General features: G+C 37.9%; 1 long non-coding RNA gene across 9 annotated transcripts in view; it reads left to right on the top strand.

Moving 5' to 3' along the window:
- Positions 1-16,014, top strand: part of LOC138325210 (uncharacterized) — a 147,789-nt gene that overhangs the window by 81,289 nt on the left and 50,486 nt on the right. For all 9 annotated transcript variants that reach the window (XR_011208738.1, XR_011208741.1, XR_011208740.1 and 6 more), the window contains 2 exons: positions 1,491-1,573; positions 9,015-9,235. This is a non-coding gene — a long non-coding RNA (uncharacterized lncRNA). The remainder of the gene's footprint in view (positions 1-1,490; positions 1,574-9,014; positions 9,236-16,014) is intronic.

The raw sequence follows: 16,014 nt of genomic DNA, 5'->3' as shown, positions 1-16,014 counted from the left end.
ACAAACCACATTCATTATGGTCTTATCATCACTTCACAAACACACGATTGTATTCATTACCTTGATAGGCTAACCGTGTGCACACGAAACATAAACACTGGGGGTCATCTGTAAATAAGCAGCCTCATGGAGGCTGACAAAGTTGTCAATTCAGTAGAGTGTAAATCATATCAAAAGTGATACCCACCATCAGTATAGATTTCAATAAGTACAGTAATATTGAAGTCAACTGCAAAAATTTTGGTCACCATTTTGCAGAATCCATTTTTCACTATTATCTTAGCCTATATCTCACTAACTGATTTCTCACTAGTATCATAGCCTATTTCTCAGTATTATCATATCCTATTTCTCACTAGTATCATAGCCTATTTCTCACTAGTATTGTAGACTATTTCTTACTAATATCATATCCTATTTCTCACTAGTATCATAGCCTATTTCTCACTAGTATTGTAGCCTATTTCTCACTAGTATCATAGCCTATTTCTCACTAGTATTGTAGCCTATTTCTCACTAGTATCATAGCCTATTTCTCACTAGTATTGTAGCCTATTTCTCACTAGTATCATAGCCTATTTCTCACTAGTATTGTAGCCTATTTCTCACTAGTATCATAGCCTATTTCTCACTAGTATTGTAGCCTATTTCTCACTAGTATCATAGCCTATTTCTCACTAGCATTTGAGCCTATTTCTCACTAGTATCATATCCTATTTCTCACTAGTATTGGAGCCTATTTCTCACTAGTATCATATCCTATTTCTCACTAGCATTTGAGCCTATTTCTCACTAGTATCATATCCTATTTCTCACTAGTATTGGAGCCTATTTCTCACTAGTATCATAGCCTATTTCTCACTAGTATTGTAGCCTATTTCTCACTAGTATCATAGCCTATTTCTCACTAGTATTGGAGCCTATTTCTCACTAGTATCATAGCCTATTTCTCACTAGTATTGTAGCCTATTTCTCACTAGTATCATAGCCTATTTCTCACTAGTATTGTAGCCTATTTCTCACTAGTATCATAGCCTATTTCTCACTAGTATTGTAGCCTATTTCTCACTAGTATCATAGCCTATTTCTCACTAGAATTGTAGCCTATTCCTCACTAGTATCATAGCCTATTTCTCACTAGTATCATAGCCTATTTCTCACTAGAATTGTAGCCTATTCCTCACTAGTATCATAGCCTATTTCTCACTAGTATTGGAGCCTATTTCTCACCAGTAATCAAAGTCTTTACTAGTAATCTACAATCTTCACAATTTTTTAACACAAGTACCAGAATCTATTTCTCACCATTGACATGAATCCTTGTATCTCAACACAAACATTTTGATGACCCTTGCTTTGCAGAATGTTCTAATATAATATACTGAAAACTCAATGGTATGGACTATCCTTGTCCATATAATTTAATCCTAGTTTATAATTTGTGATCTAACAGTGAAAGTATTGTTAGCTTGAAAACCTTTATTTTTCAGCCTATCGGAGTATAAAGCTAACAGAACTGCCTACAGTTTGGTCACACCACATGGTCTCCACCTACAATCTCAGCGCTTACTAGGTAATTAACTGTTCTAATAACCTGATTAGGTAATTTTCAAGGTCATATCAAGGTGACTTTGATCTTAATCACATATACTTGGTATATTGACCGAAGTTTATCTCTTTTGTTTCCGCAACATTTTCATTTTCTAGGTTTGGTTTTTGGTAATGATAGGCCTGGTTCTCCAACACTACCCTTGTAACTTCACTTATGGAAATTCCTTGGAATTTTCATATCTCTGAATAATGTTTGGACTTCAGTGGGTGTTTATCTTCAGGCAGAGATGCGACAATTTCTGTCATATTTTTGGGTTGCAGACAAGATGTCTGTAAAATGGTCCACCATCATTATATGTAGATGTTACTGAGGCTGACTGACACTGTCAGCCTGACAAAGACGGGAGAATATAGATGGTAGCTTTTTACAGCCTCTGTATGACATTTGCTTGACCTGTCCTCTGTCAGTACACAATTTTCTATCACCAAACTTGTCTGGTATAGTTTACAACCACTTGATATGTCATCTCCTCACATCTCTATCTACATATTGTGTTCATCAAACCAGTTTCCATAGGTGTATTCATAAATTCACTGATAATGCAATATTCTGAACTATTTTGGTTATTTAAAAAATGTGAGGGGGAAAATGCTAAAAAATCTAGTTTTTCAACTATTGGAACAAAAAACAAACCTAGTTTGGCTTCATTTAGAAAGACGTGCATCTAATTTGTAGAATTGGGTTTTGGGTGATAACACAAGTCAGAACTGTAGGCAGGTGTGAGCTGGGGAGTTTCACTTCATGCCGCATTAGTAGGCTGATCAGATAAGATAGAATCTCCTGGTGCTAGAGAAGACCAATTCCTTTTGCAGCATGGCTTGCTTCCCCTTCATTAGGCCAGCTCAGTTTTACTGGTACACTCAATAAATATTATTAACAGATTGGGCTTCATTCCTGGTTATTATTAGTGGAAAGCCTTCCTTTAGTAGACAACACTCATCATGTTACAACAATAACCATGCATTAGTTATAATATTGGCAGCTTCATCATTATGAAAATAGTAGCATTTTACTACCATCTGAATGTCTGTCCTTTCCTTATCAACAGTCATTATCATTCCCCTAGTAGACACCTCTCCCAGCTACAGTGGCTGTCATCTCTCCTGGCTACAGTGGCTGTCATCTCTCCTGGCTACAGTGGCTGTCATCTCCCCTGGCTGCAGTGACTGTCATCTCCCCTGGCTACAGTGACTGTCATCTCCCCTGGCTACAGTGGCTGTCATCTCTCCTGGCTACAGTGGCTACCATCTCTCCTGGCTACAGTGGCTGTCATCTCTCCTGGCTACAGTGACTGTCATCTCCCCTGGCTACAGTGGCTACCATCTTTCCTGGCTACAGTGGCTGTCATCTCTCCTGGCTACAGTGACTGTCATCTCTCCTGGCTACAGTGGCTGTCATCTCTCCTGGCTACAGTGGCTGTCATCTCTCCTGGCTACAGTGGCTGTCATCTCTCCTGGCTACAGTGGCTGTCATCTCTCCTGGCTACAGTGGCTGTCATCTCCCCTGGCTACATTGGCTACCATCTTTCCTGGCTACAGTGGCTGTCATCTCTCCTGGCTACAGTGGCTGTCATCTCTCCTGGCTACATGGCTGTCATCTTTCCTGGCTACAGTGGCTGTCATCTCTCCTGGCTACAGTGGCTGTCATCTCCTGGCTACATTGGCTGTCATCTTTCCTGGCTAAGTGACTGTCATCTCTCCTGGCTACAGTGGCTGTCATCTCTCCTGGCTACAGTGACTGTCATCTCTCCTGGCTACAGTGGCTGTCATCTCCCCTGGCTACATTGGCTACCATCTTTCCTGGCTACAGTGACTGTCATCTCCCCTGGCTACAGTGACTGTCATCTCCCCTGGCTACCTATCTTTCCTGGCTACAGTGGCTGTCATCTCTCCTGGCTACAGTGGCTGTCATCTCTCCTGGCTACAGTGGCTGTCATCTCTCCTGGCTACAGTGACTGTCATCTCTCCTGGCTACAGTGACTGTCATCTCCCCTGGCTACAGTGGCTGTCATCTCTCCTGGCTACCATCTTTCCTGGCTACAGTGGCCGTCATCTCTCCTGGATACAGTGACTGTCATCTCCCCTGGCTACAGTGGCTGTCATCCCCCTGGCTACAGTGGCTACCATCTTTCCTGACTACAGTGGCTGTCATCTCTCATGGCTACAGTGGCTGTCATCTTTCCTGGCTACATCTTTCCTGGCTATAGTGGCTGTCATCTCTCCTGGCTACATTGGCTGCCATATATCCTGGCTACAGTGGCTGTCATCTCTCATGGCTACAGTGGCTGTCATCTCCCCTGGCTACAGTGGCTACCATCTTTCCTGGCTACAGTGGCTGTCATCTCTCCTGGCTACAGTGACTGTCATCTCCCCTGGCTACATTGGCTACCATCTTTCCTGGCTACAGTGGCTGTCATCTCTCCTGGCTACAGTGGCTGTCATCTCCCTGGTACATTGGCTACCATCTTTCCTGGCTACAGTGGCTGTCATCTCTCCCTTGCTGCAGTGGCTGTCATCTCTCCTGGCTACAGTGGCTGTCATCTCTCCTGGCTACATTGGCTGTCATCTTCCTGGCTACAGTGGCTGTCATCTCTCCTGGCTGCAGTGACTGTCATTTCCCCTGGTTGCCATCTTTCCTGGCTACAGTAGCTGTCATCTCTCATGGCTACAGTGGCTGTCATCTCTCCTGGCTACAGTGACTGTCATCTCTCCTGGCTACAGTGATTGTCATCTCTCCTGGCTACAGTGACTGTCATCTCCCCTGGCTACAGTGGCTGTCATCCCCCCTGGCTACATTGGCTACCATCTTTCCTGACTACAGTGGCTGTCATCTCTCATGGCTAGTGACTGTCATCTTCCCTGGCTATCATCTTTCCTGGCTACAGTGGCCGTCATCTCTCCTGGATACAGTGACACTCATCTCCCCTGGCTAAAGTAGCTTTCATCTCTCTTGGCTACAGTGGCTTTCATCTCTCCTAGCTACACTGGCTTTCATCTCTCCTAGCTACAGTGGCTGTCATCTCTCCTGGCTACAGTGGCTGCCATATATGCTGACTACAGTGGCTACCATATATCCTGGCTACAGTGGCTTTCATCTCTCCTAGCTTCAGTGGCTGTCATCTCTCCTAGCTACAGTGACTGTAGCTACAGTGGCTGCCATATATCCTGACTACAGTGGCTTTCATCTCTCTTGGCTACAGTGGCTTTCATCTCTCCTAGCTACAGTGGCTGCCATCTCTCCTAGGCTACAGTGACTCTTGGCTACAGTGGCTTTCATCTCTCCTAGCTACAGTGGCTTTCATCTCTCCTAGCTATATTGACTGTAGCTACAATGGCAACCATATATCCTGACAACAGTGGCTGTCATCTCTCCTGGTTACAGTGGCTGCCATGTATCCTTGCTACAGTGACTGTCATCTCTTCTGGCTGCAGTGGCTGCCATTTATCCTGGCTACAGTGGCTGTTACCTCACCTGGCTACAGTGGCTGTTACCTCACCTGGCTACAGTGTCTGTCTTCTATCCTGGCTCAGTTGCTGTCATTTCTTTGTCGACCAGTGGCTAACCTCTCTAGCTGTCTATATTGACTATCCTTTTCCTTGGATACTGTGGCTGCTGTTACCCTATTTAACCCTATCTCTCCTCGTTAGGGCTGTTGTCACCTAGGATGTGAAAATCCATGTTTATTAGATCCCAGCACAGATATGCAAATGACATGTGGCTATTATTAGTTAATGATGTTTCCCTGGTGAAATACACACTGGTCAAGGCCATGGCTGTGGTCAACAAAATTGAGTATGGATTTGTTCTTAAAGTACTGGTATGGCCCTAAATGGTCAGTCCGGTCCATGGATAGTTTGGTATGCCTTAAAGTGGTCGGCTGGAGATAAATTATTCATCAGATTGTTATTTCTATGCAGATTCATCTAAGGATGTAATTGAATAGAATGGATTATTTTTTTCATATAGAGTCCATAAAAGATGAAACTAGCTCAGAAATCAATGGCGGATTTTATGTAACGAAATCAATTTATCAGAAAAAGAAACAGTCTGTTCCAAACATCTGTCATGTAGTCAAACAAGTAAACAACATTTGATAGCACTTCGTAGATAAGCACTGACAAACATTAACATTATCTATGATTATTTAAAGATTGATTTTAAAACTGCATCCACATGGTATGATAGCTAATGTAATAAATCCAAAATGGAAAACGACAGGCTTTGATCTATGACAAACTTGCATGTGTTACGTTATATTAAAATGTTTGGAAATAATTGGATCAAAGAAACATTTTATTAGCTCATTTTGTTCATGTCATATACTGGGAAGAATTATGTCCGTGTCACCGAAACGTTTTAATAAGTGGCTATTTATGCGTGATGTCTGCGTGATTAAGGAGTCGTGGACTTGTGTGCATTGTTACAGTGGCTGTATCGTAAAAACCCAAACAGAGCAGTTTTAATAAAAATTGACAAGATACGCATTCATCCAATACATTAATCTATGTTGAAAATTATCATCAGCAGCCAGGCATCGTCTATTGATAACTCACACTTTATTTCCTCTACCCCTTATACGTTTTCTGCAGGATAATGGTTCATTTGCATATCACGACAATTTCTGCCAATAAAAGCATGTGACACTGGAGTGAATGGCTCACAGAGATGAGGGATACTCTTCGCCTCCGAGTGACTCATTGTTTGGCTCAAATTTGTTATTTGAAAGATAATGATTATCTTTTTTCATAAGTCAGGGAAACTTAATCAGGGTAAGAGAGAATGTGAGGAAATTGGCCGGTGGGTTGAACAATAGTTACTATGGAAATGTCATAATCAGACGAACAATTTCTACAATTAAAGGGTTTCAGATATAATCTGGTGATGGTTTCTCCTCTGACTTTCAGCTGTGTAGTAATTAGTTGGAATGAGATTGCTTCCACTCTGCAGCTCCTGGGGCTGGTCAGAAGGCCCCTACTGCTGTTAGTCTTGACGACTCCCTAGGGAGCTTCGGATTAAAATGGTAGTTGATGGATGTGTAGCTAGGCTTAGGGAGCTGTCAATGTCCCTGTCCCTGTAATTCAATGTTGGCACTCAAGCCTGGGCTAACAGCCTCCTGTAAATGTTTTCTTATCTCTGACATTCTGCATATCAATGTGGGGGTCAGTGCAAGGGTCATTCTCTCGTTCAATAGAAACACTTTCGTCTCCTAGTCCCTGATTCCTCGGAAACGACAGGGATTCCATGGAAACTGAATCCATGGTAACTTTTTTTTATTTGATAGAGATTATCAGACTGAACCGAGGAGACGGCATTGTCCCCATGTCACTGATAATTATCGACTCCCCGCCGCAAAAATGTTGCAGCTTCACCGAAATTCTTAATACAATTTTTGATGACAAAACAAATTAAAAGCGCCTGCCTCTAATGTATTCTGAATAGATTAAGTAAGTTTTAGGTGTTATAAGAATTAACTGCAATTTTAAATTCAATTACTCTGTCTGTTGTATTCATTAAAAATAAAATTTATTTTCATGTACATAAATGAACCAAAATGGGCTTTATTACTCGAGAGATAGTCGGCGTTTTGGGATAACATGTTCTATGTTCAGACACTACAGATGTTACAGACATTACTTTCTACAATAAATCTGTCTTATTGTATCTCCTAAAATTGTTTTATTTCCTTTAAATATATCAACTTCTAGATATGTTTTATTTATAGATGTAATTATACCCTGGAATTTATTCCTTTGCAAAAGTATTTAAATTATACATAGTTTAATTCAAAGTCATCAGTGTACTAGAAATTTTTTTGAAAGAGCTATGTGCATTGTTTTTCAATGACAATTTTTTTTTTTTTATGGTTGTGCCTCAATTTATTTCATGAAATTGGAAACATACAACTGTCAACTTGCTTCATTATATACATATATTCTAGTATTAAATATAGTCTTCCTATAAGAAGGCAGACAAGGAACAGCTGTAAATGTATCCTTTTTGTGTCACCTGCAATGCAAAATCTGTCAATATTTGCAAGAGTTGCGGGACTTTGAAATTATCAACACAGCTAATTTTACTTCACTCACCATGTGATACTTACCTCAAATTTACCTATGGATATTTCCCTGTATATTACCGAATGGATGCTGGGAGCTAAAACACCGCGAAACGCATGCACCCTAGCTCTCTACATCCGGGCAACAAAACACTTTGTTATACCTCAAGTGAGAATCCTGCATTCTGATTGGTCGAGAGATATTTGGTATTTTACACTATCACACGGCAGGTATCATTAGAACAATAGGAAACAATAGACACGTTCGTATCAACCCCCTAGTAACGGGTAATAGTGTATTTTTGATAGTTCAAAATATTAATCGCCCGAAAAAGATGCGCACTCGTTTCTTTTTTCGACACCATCTTTGTTTTTTGAAGCGACACTTCAAAATTTATCTGGAGCTATTTAGTAATAGTTTTGCCAAATTAGTCTATTTATCAATATCGTTTTTTTCAAATTAAGAACGGAGCTTTGCGTTCACGCCTTTTCGCTTACCGTCCAAGCACTATATGTTGGTTTTTATGAACCCCGTGGTGATTAGGTGAACGGAAGACATGCGATTTTAAGCATCTTCGTGACATTGCTATAATGTTGTAAACAGACGACGGGACGAAACCAAAATTCATTGAGATTTACAAAAACGTTAAGTTAGCGCTAATGAGTAGCAGCTGATCATATGTTATTCTACTGCCAACGGTGACTGTTCGACTTTTGCTAAAATCAAATAATTCAATAGATTGCAAATACTTGAAAAGTAGTTTTGTTTCTAGACTTTTGGTATAATAAAATAAATACTACCTGCATTAGAGGGTGACAGTGCCTAGTGTCACCCCTCGGAATATCACTGTCACCCGAGGCGAACAGTGATATCCTCGGGGTGACACTAGGCACTCTGTTACCCTCTAATGCAGGTAGTATTTTATATAGTATCACATGATTTCATTAGTAAAATCTAGATTTATGAGAGAAATCTCTCATTTCTTGGGTTTCCCCTCAATAACTTTTTTATTCAATATTTCAACCAAATTATGCACATTTCTTTATATCAATGAGATCTCAGATGGGTTTGATACTGGTCAAAAATCATCAATATTTGCAAAGAGTTACGGTACTTGATAACTTCACCTATTTATTAACAATATTTCAACTGTAAATAACTATATTTTGTGATGTTTGTAACTGCTATGCAGGCGCCACATCCACTTCTGTGGAATTCTTGTTAGACAGGTGTCCTTTATAAACAGATGTTTTATACTGAGATTGATTATCTAGTAAATTGTGTCTGTCCATTATGGTCAAATGTTATAACATATTTACTTACAGATAAGTTTTATTTAATTACAGGTCCATTAAGTGTATTAGAGCCCTGAAGTGTGGGTGCTCATTATTGATCAAGATTACCTAATGGTGCCTGCCAAACTTGACCACTGGACTGTAGAAGTGTTGCTGGACCTCAACTCTTGTCACTGCCAGTGTCAGTGTCTGGCCACTCAGACCAGTGGTCAGTGTTAAGCTGACCAGAGCAGCTGACCACCACTTGAGATGTCTATTCTGACATGCCTTAGGTAAGGAGATAATTATTATGACCATTACATCTAAAGTTAGCTAAGCTTGACCATTCCATTGGAGTAACAGCAGGAGAGTGGGGATTGACCATTCAGTGTGGTGTAGACATTGGTCATTATCCAGATCTACTGGTCAGTGAGTGACAGGGTTGATCTCTCTTATCCAATTACCCCTTGACATCATGGTCAATCAATCTCCATGTCCATCAGATAGATATGGACTGAGGTTAATTACACATGGGAATCAGTTCAAATTCAAATACAGCAATATGATTGGTTCCTGTTGGACCAATCAACTTGCTTGTTTTGAAACATAATTTTCAAAATTCAAAAGTGTCAACTTATCAATGGGAATTATTACAGATAGAAGCTAAACTTGAAAGTTCATTTGAATTTCATAGTTAAGGAAATTACCAAAAATTTACAATCTTCCTTCATTAAAATAATTGCATGATAATTTCAATACAAGTTTATTCAATAGATTCCTCTTGTCATCATAGTCTAAATATTTTTGCTTTTGACTGAATTGTTAAAAAAATTAATGTTCATTTGCTTGTCTCATCTAGAAGTCTATTAAGTTTTAGAATAAAAGGGAGTGTCTTTGATTCATTATTCTTTGCCATTCATTCCTTTGGTTGATATAAAGACATTTGTAGTTAGGTGGTCTTTTTGAACTTATGACATCATGTACTAAGAAATGCAAAATGTAAACTGTAAAATGAAAGTTTAATATTGATGAAACTAGCCTTAAATTTTGTCTGAAGGAGTTAGCAAGGACCTGAAATGACTGCTAATGATTAGCAATAATTAGCCTTCCACTATCCGTGTGAGATGTGCATGTTCATCTAAAGACATTTGTAAATGGTTGAGTTGACAGATTGATAGAGAACAACCAGCAGGCTTGTTCTCCTGTGTTACTGGCCACAATCCTCTTATGGTCAGGCAGCTGCTGGTCAAATAAACAAAAAGTGACAAGGCCAGTTGATTTTTATGTTGTCCAGTGGACATTGGCCTTAGGGTCTGGTGTTAATGAGACCAATGGTCAGTCCTAATGACCAACACTAGGTAATGAGAATTTGGGCCACCTCGGTCAGCTGGACATCATGAGCAGCACAAATAAACATTTATTTAGGGGACATGGTGATGAGCTACATAGATAAATAATTATAAATCTGACAGTGGACCACACCACTGGTCAAGGCAGCTGTGAGGTGGTCAGTCTTATAAATCACTGACCACATACCAGACTGACCCCCTGTCCTTAGTTTTATGTCGCTTATCTTGTTTGAGGAAATAGAAATTCTTTGAACATAAAATGTTCTAATTAGAGTGGGAAGCTGTAGTCTACCCAATAAAGGATATATTTAAAGTCATCTGGTAACATAAATTTAAGGTATTACTGCGCTAACAGATGGTAACATAATGTTTTAAAGTACAATTGTATTACCAACAAACTGTTATAATCGATTAAAAATGTGAGATCAATAGACTACATGCTATATAATATAGTTACATTGTGTAGATGTTGAAATATTTTATCACAATTTTATTAAAGTCATAAATTACATAGCAAATTGAAATCTAATAAGTATATAATTACACATATGACATGTGCTAATTAATAAAAACTGGATCTACCTAAAAACACACAGGTGTGCTTTCACCTTTTGATCCAGTTTTTCAAAAGATATATGCCATTCTCTTCCTACCTGATTATTTCAAGGATGATATATCCAAGTGATATATACAACAATTGAGAAAATGAAAGTTAATTAATTACCAGGTAACTAATTAGCTAAAAACAATTAGCTAACAATTAATCCTTTGATTTACTGGGCTTTGATTGGGACTTGAACTGTATACCCTAAAGTCAAAATCCTATAGCATCCATTTAAATTTTAAATACAATATGATTTGTGAATGTACTGAAATCAATAATTAATTCTTCATATATGTGAATGATATATTTGAGTTAAAAACAGTATTTCTGCTAATTCACCTTGTTGATCTGTGCAATAGCTAAATGAAATACCATACAATTCCAATATGTAAATTGGCTTCCTTCCATCGTCACTTGAGTAACTTTGTTTGCAGTGTAATTTTACAAGTAGGATTTGATACCCAGAACTTAATGATTCTGGAGAATCGCATGATAGTTCTGTGTACCTAATGATGAATTAACTTCACTATTACAGAAATATTTGTATAACTAGATTATCTGCTATGTTCCCAGCAGTTTGACCTTGATATAATCTCAGCAGTTTGACCTTGATATATTCCCAGCAGTTTGACCTTGATATATTCCCAGCAGTTTGACCTTGATATATTCCCAGCAGTTTGACCTTGATATATTCCCAGCAGTTTGACCTATCAGTCGATCAACTGAGGCCAATAGCTTATTAGATCTATATAAATGTATTCCCAGTATTTTGACATATCTGTTGATCAGTGGAGGGCACTGTTTCTCACTACATGTTAATGCTGACATCACCACTTAACTGCCCTGATGTTTACTTTTGTTGTTTATCTCATTAAGGAGCATGACTTATCTCTGATGATGTAACAGTATCACTGCCATATCTAAGAGAATGTACTTAGTGTGTAGAGGATGTCACTGCTCTCTTAGTTTACTTATATATAGGTCTTAATATATCCCAGCTTTATTTTACGATGAATAGAATATCAAATTTGTCTCAGTCTTCAAATACATATTTTGTCAAATTACTTTTATTAGATTTACCGGAGATTTGCATGTCTTTGATGTTGTGATCAGGATTATTTCTGCTCCAATTTTTTTTTTTTTATATTTCATAACAAATAGGAAAATATTTTGTTGAATTAATTATGAAATTATATTTTATAAATTAACTGTACAAAGACTTTGATCAATAGCAAATAGATGTTTGATTATCTATATACGACATTAGCCGACATTCCAGATGATTATTGCGACTATTGACGATAAATATTTATTATAATTAGGACCTATATGTCTGTCACAACACAAACAGCTGTAACCAACACCAAGATATGATTTTTGTAGTCTGTCAAATCACCAATACACAGCAGTTTTACTGCACTTGTTCACACGTGAAGATCATTGATTTTATTACGAGGTAAATAAACAGGTTCGGTGTACGATGTTTTGGTTATAAACTCGTGTCTGGTGACCCCGTAACACGATGTTTGATGACGATTAGCTGAAGGTCCATTATATCCATGTTTAAGTGTTTACTTTGAAGTGCACACGATATTGTAAAACTCTAGTTATCACTCGATTGAGTTTTAATTGGGGAATCCTTTTACGGTAAAGTACCTTTATAGACGGTATTGTCAATATCTTTATATGGTGGTATTGACGATTGATCTCCGACAGTCGTATATCTGACAGTAAAATATCTCGCCTGTAAATTTGTTTGTTTTATTAGTTTGAAGTAACAACACCTGTTTATGAATTGAAGAGAGCAGTATAACTTTATATCCTAATCGTTTAAAATGTCAGCTCAGAATTATAAATCTAGGATCCTGATAAATGAGTGTTTATTTGATATTGGATTTGGAAGCATTGATGAACAAATATTTTAACTTTGTGATGAATTTCATGAAAGCTGGTAAGGAAATGGACACAAATTTAAAATACTCTTTGTTGTGTAACTACAAAAATATATATTTTGAGGACATCAAAGTCAAAATGACGGATGAAATAATTCCAGAAGAGGCAGTCGTACACCATCCTAGAATCCTGACCTCATGTCGGGTTACCCGATGTCATGAAATATCAGAATGACTGCTTCCATTACTTCTAATTAAATTTTGATGAATTTTAATTTGATTTCATTCTGAAAAATTAAATTGTCATGGATATCCTTTCTAAATAAACCTGATAGAAATTACTTCTCAAGAATTGATTTCCATGCTAGAAAGATGTAAGATTTAAAAGTTGTCATTAAAGTGTGACCAAATGGGATGTGTTGCTTGTGTCTCCTACAGTAAGTATGCTTCAGTGATATAGCACTATAAAGTATAAAATAGAGGAGAACGCCAATATCACATTGAGACACAACACCTATATGATACAGTGTCCAATCTGAAGTGACCATAGGTGTTGATTAAATATCAAACAAACTGAAACCAAATGAACCATTGGTCTGGCATTAATCCATCTTGATTTTTTAGTGATAGATATCCGGTAATGCATTGTGGAAACAATGTTCTCCACTACTTTGAATGCCTTCTCATGTCTATGCTATCCATGTCATTAAATCCAGAATATTTCTTCCAGAAGCTTAGGGATTGTAAGTTGATTTGATATCCTGTGTGGCTTTATACTTGAAATTGTTCCTATAAAGAGCAATGATAGTGTTGATTACTGACGTGGTGTAACACTATGATGTAAGCACAGCAACAGTATTCTGGCCACCCAGGCACAAACGGCAAATATACTAACAGACGATGGGGGATCTGACACAGAAATAATAGATTTAACATCCACCAGAAAACTGGAAACATATCAACATATCCTATATGATTTGTTTATTTAATACATCAAAATACTTCTATTTGACATTTAGTCAATAGGGATACATAATGCTCTGAAAAATATATGAAGTAAATATATAAGCTTTGAAATAATAGTACATGTATTCCATAGAAGGATGTTGAACATACACTGAATTTGACAAATTTTGATAAGGCATTGCTGAATATAGTCAGCAAGATGTCATGAAAATAACATGGGGGAGGGGTTTTGGAGGCTAGCTAATATTGTGTTAGAAAGTTTGGGGAGGGGAATAGTGGCAGGGCAAATAAGGGAAAGATAAGATAGAGAGATAGTGACAGAATGGTGGTAGAAATAAAGGTCAAGGATAAATGCCTTAGTATGATGGGGGTTGGATGACATGAAAAAGAGGGACGAAATTGGCCAGAATGTAAAGTAAGAAAAAGAGGTACAAGTGGAGGACTACCAGTAGATGTAATAATCCACCATGAAGGAATTAAAAGCTCGGAGGATGGATGACTTAAAGAAGAAGGGGGAAATACAGAGAATGTCTCGGAGATTTAATGATAGAAGGAACAAATACAGAGAAAGACTCTGGAGAATAACTGAGAGAGGAAAGAAGAAAAAAACTCCAGCCAAAGATTTAACCCTTCTTTTCCCAAATTCTCATATTTTCAAATTTCTTGCTCCCAAAATTTAAGTTTAACCCAACCTGCTCCCATAATTCTTGACCAGAAAATCAATTTGCTATGAAAAATGTAGACATCTCCCTCCCCCTACTCTTTAGTTAGCCTATAGTCATTCCCCCTCCTCCCTAGTTATAGCCATGTTGTAGACATCTCCCTCCCCCTCCTAACTGGGTTCATTACAGACAGATCTACTGTTAGAACTAGGGTCCACATGGCCTACAATACTTTATGTTGTCTGGGCTAGGTATGTTGTATTAATGTGTTCCAAGGTTGTTGAGAATATTAATGTGCAAATTATGTAAATTCTCCTACACTGTCTGATTCAGTTTCAATAATCCGAATCGGAAATGCCACAAAAAATACTTGAATCTGTTGTATGGAAAATGTGTCTTTAATACAAAAGTGTTTTTATCGTCACCTATTATAAAGCTACCTTTAGCCTTGAGGTGCGATGGTGTTATAATACCTACCTGACCCCCCAGCAATACTAACGGCCTCACCCCCAGGGGATTTACATATATACCTAGTCACCCCGATATTGGCCTTTACTACCTATTATTACTTATAAATAGGTATCACAATCATTGATCTGTTATCATTACATTGAGCCGTATGTGACATTAATGTTTGAACTTTCATGGTGCTCTAATCATGTTTCTGATTGTTGGTTCATTTTTCCCTTTTGACCTCGGTGAATTACATTACAAAGCTGTACGGTAAATACAAGCCCATTGTACCTCTTATATTTTATCACATCAAATAGTCAAAATAAAATCACTACCCCTTGGTATTCAGCTAGTTGTCCCCTGTGATTTGAAGGCCACCTACAGGCCCAATATGTCTTTTGTATCAATAATAACTTAACTGCTGTTATATACGGTAAACGAGTTTATAATTTATTTGGCTACGTTAGGGTCAGCATCAATAGCCTGGCCCAAACTTATAAAAAAATTAGTAGAATAAGAGGGACAAGATGAATTGTAATAGGGTGGATGAGTTTGTTTATAAGGTTACCTCAGAGTCAGTATCAATAGCCTGGCCTAAACTTAAAGAAGAAGAGACACAAAAAGAGCTTTAAAAGGGTTGGTGACGGTGTTTATTATAAGAGGGACCTATGGTTTTGGTCACTTACAGAAAATCTGTTTGTTCTTTAACAGGAACTAAACATTGCTGATTAACTAGGAAATGTGTAAATAAACAAGTTAATAGTGGGAATGTTGATTATTTAGTACTAACTTGTTTAGGGAGTGACGATTATTAAGCCTTATTTCCAGGTTGACCTTGTACTACAAACAACAATAGGATATATCATCTACTGTCTCATTACATTGATCTATATTCTGACATACGATACCTACCTACCACTGTGTATTGTCACAGTCATTCATGGACCATAATCACAGGGGTCTGTATAATCACCTAATTTGTATCTCATTTCTGATTTTTCAAAGTCTTGACTCTCTAACCTGACCTACACAAAGTGATATTTTGGGAAGTGTTTATGTTTTTGACTGGTGTGCACTTCCTGACATGTTACCTACATACAAAAAGGGAATGGATTTATTTTGATCACAACTTACTGTGGGTGTTGG

The sequence above is a fragment of the Argopecten irradians genome, chromosome 6 (assembly GCF_041381155.1).
Source record: "Argopecten irradians isolate NY chromosome 6, Ai_NY, whole genome shotgun sequence".
Lineage (NCBI taxonomy): Eukaryota > Metazoa > Mollusca > Bivalvia > Pectinida > Pectinidae > Argopecten > Argopecten irradians.
The sequence above is the reverse complement of the archived record's forward strand: the minus strand, read 5'-3'. Positions and strand labels throughout refer to the sequence as shown.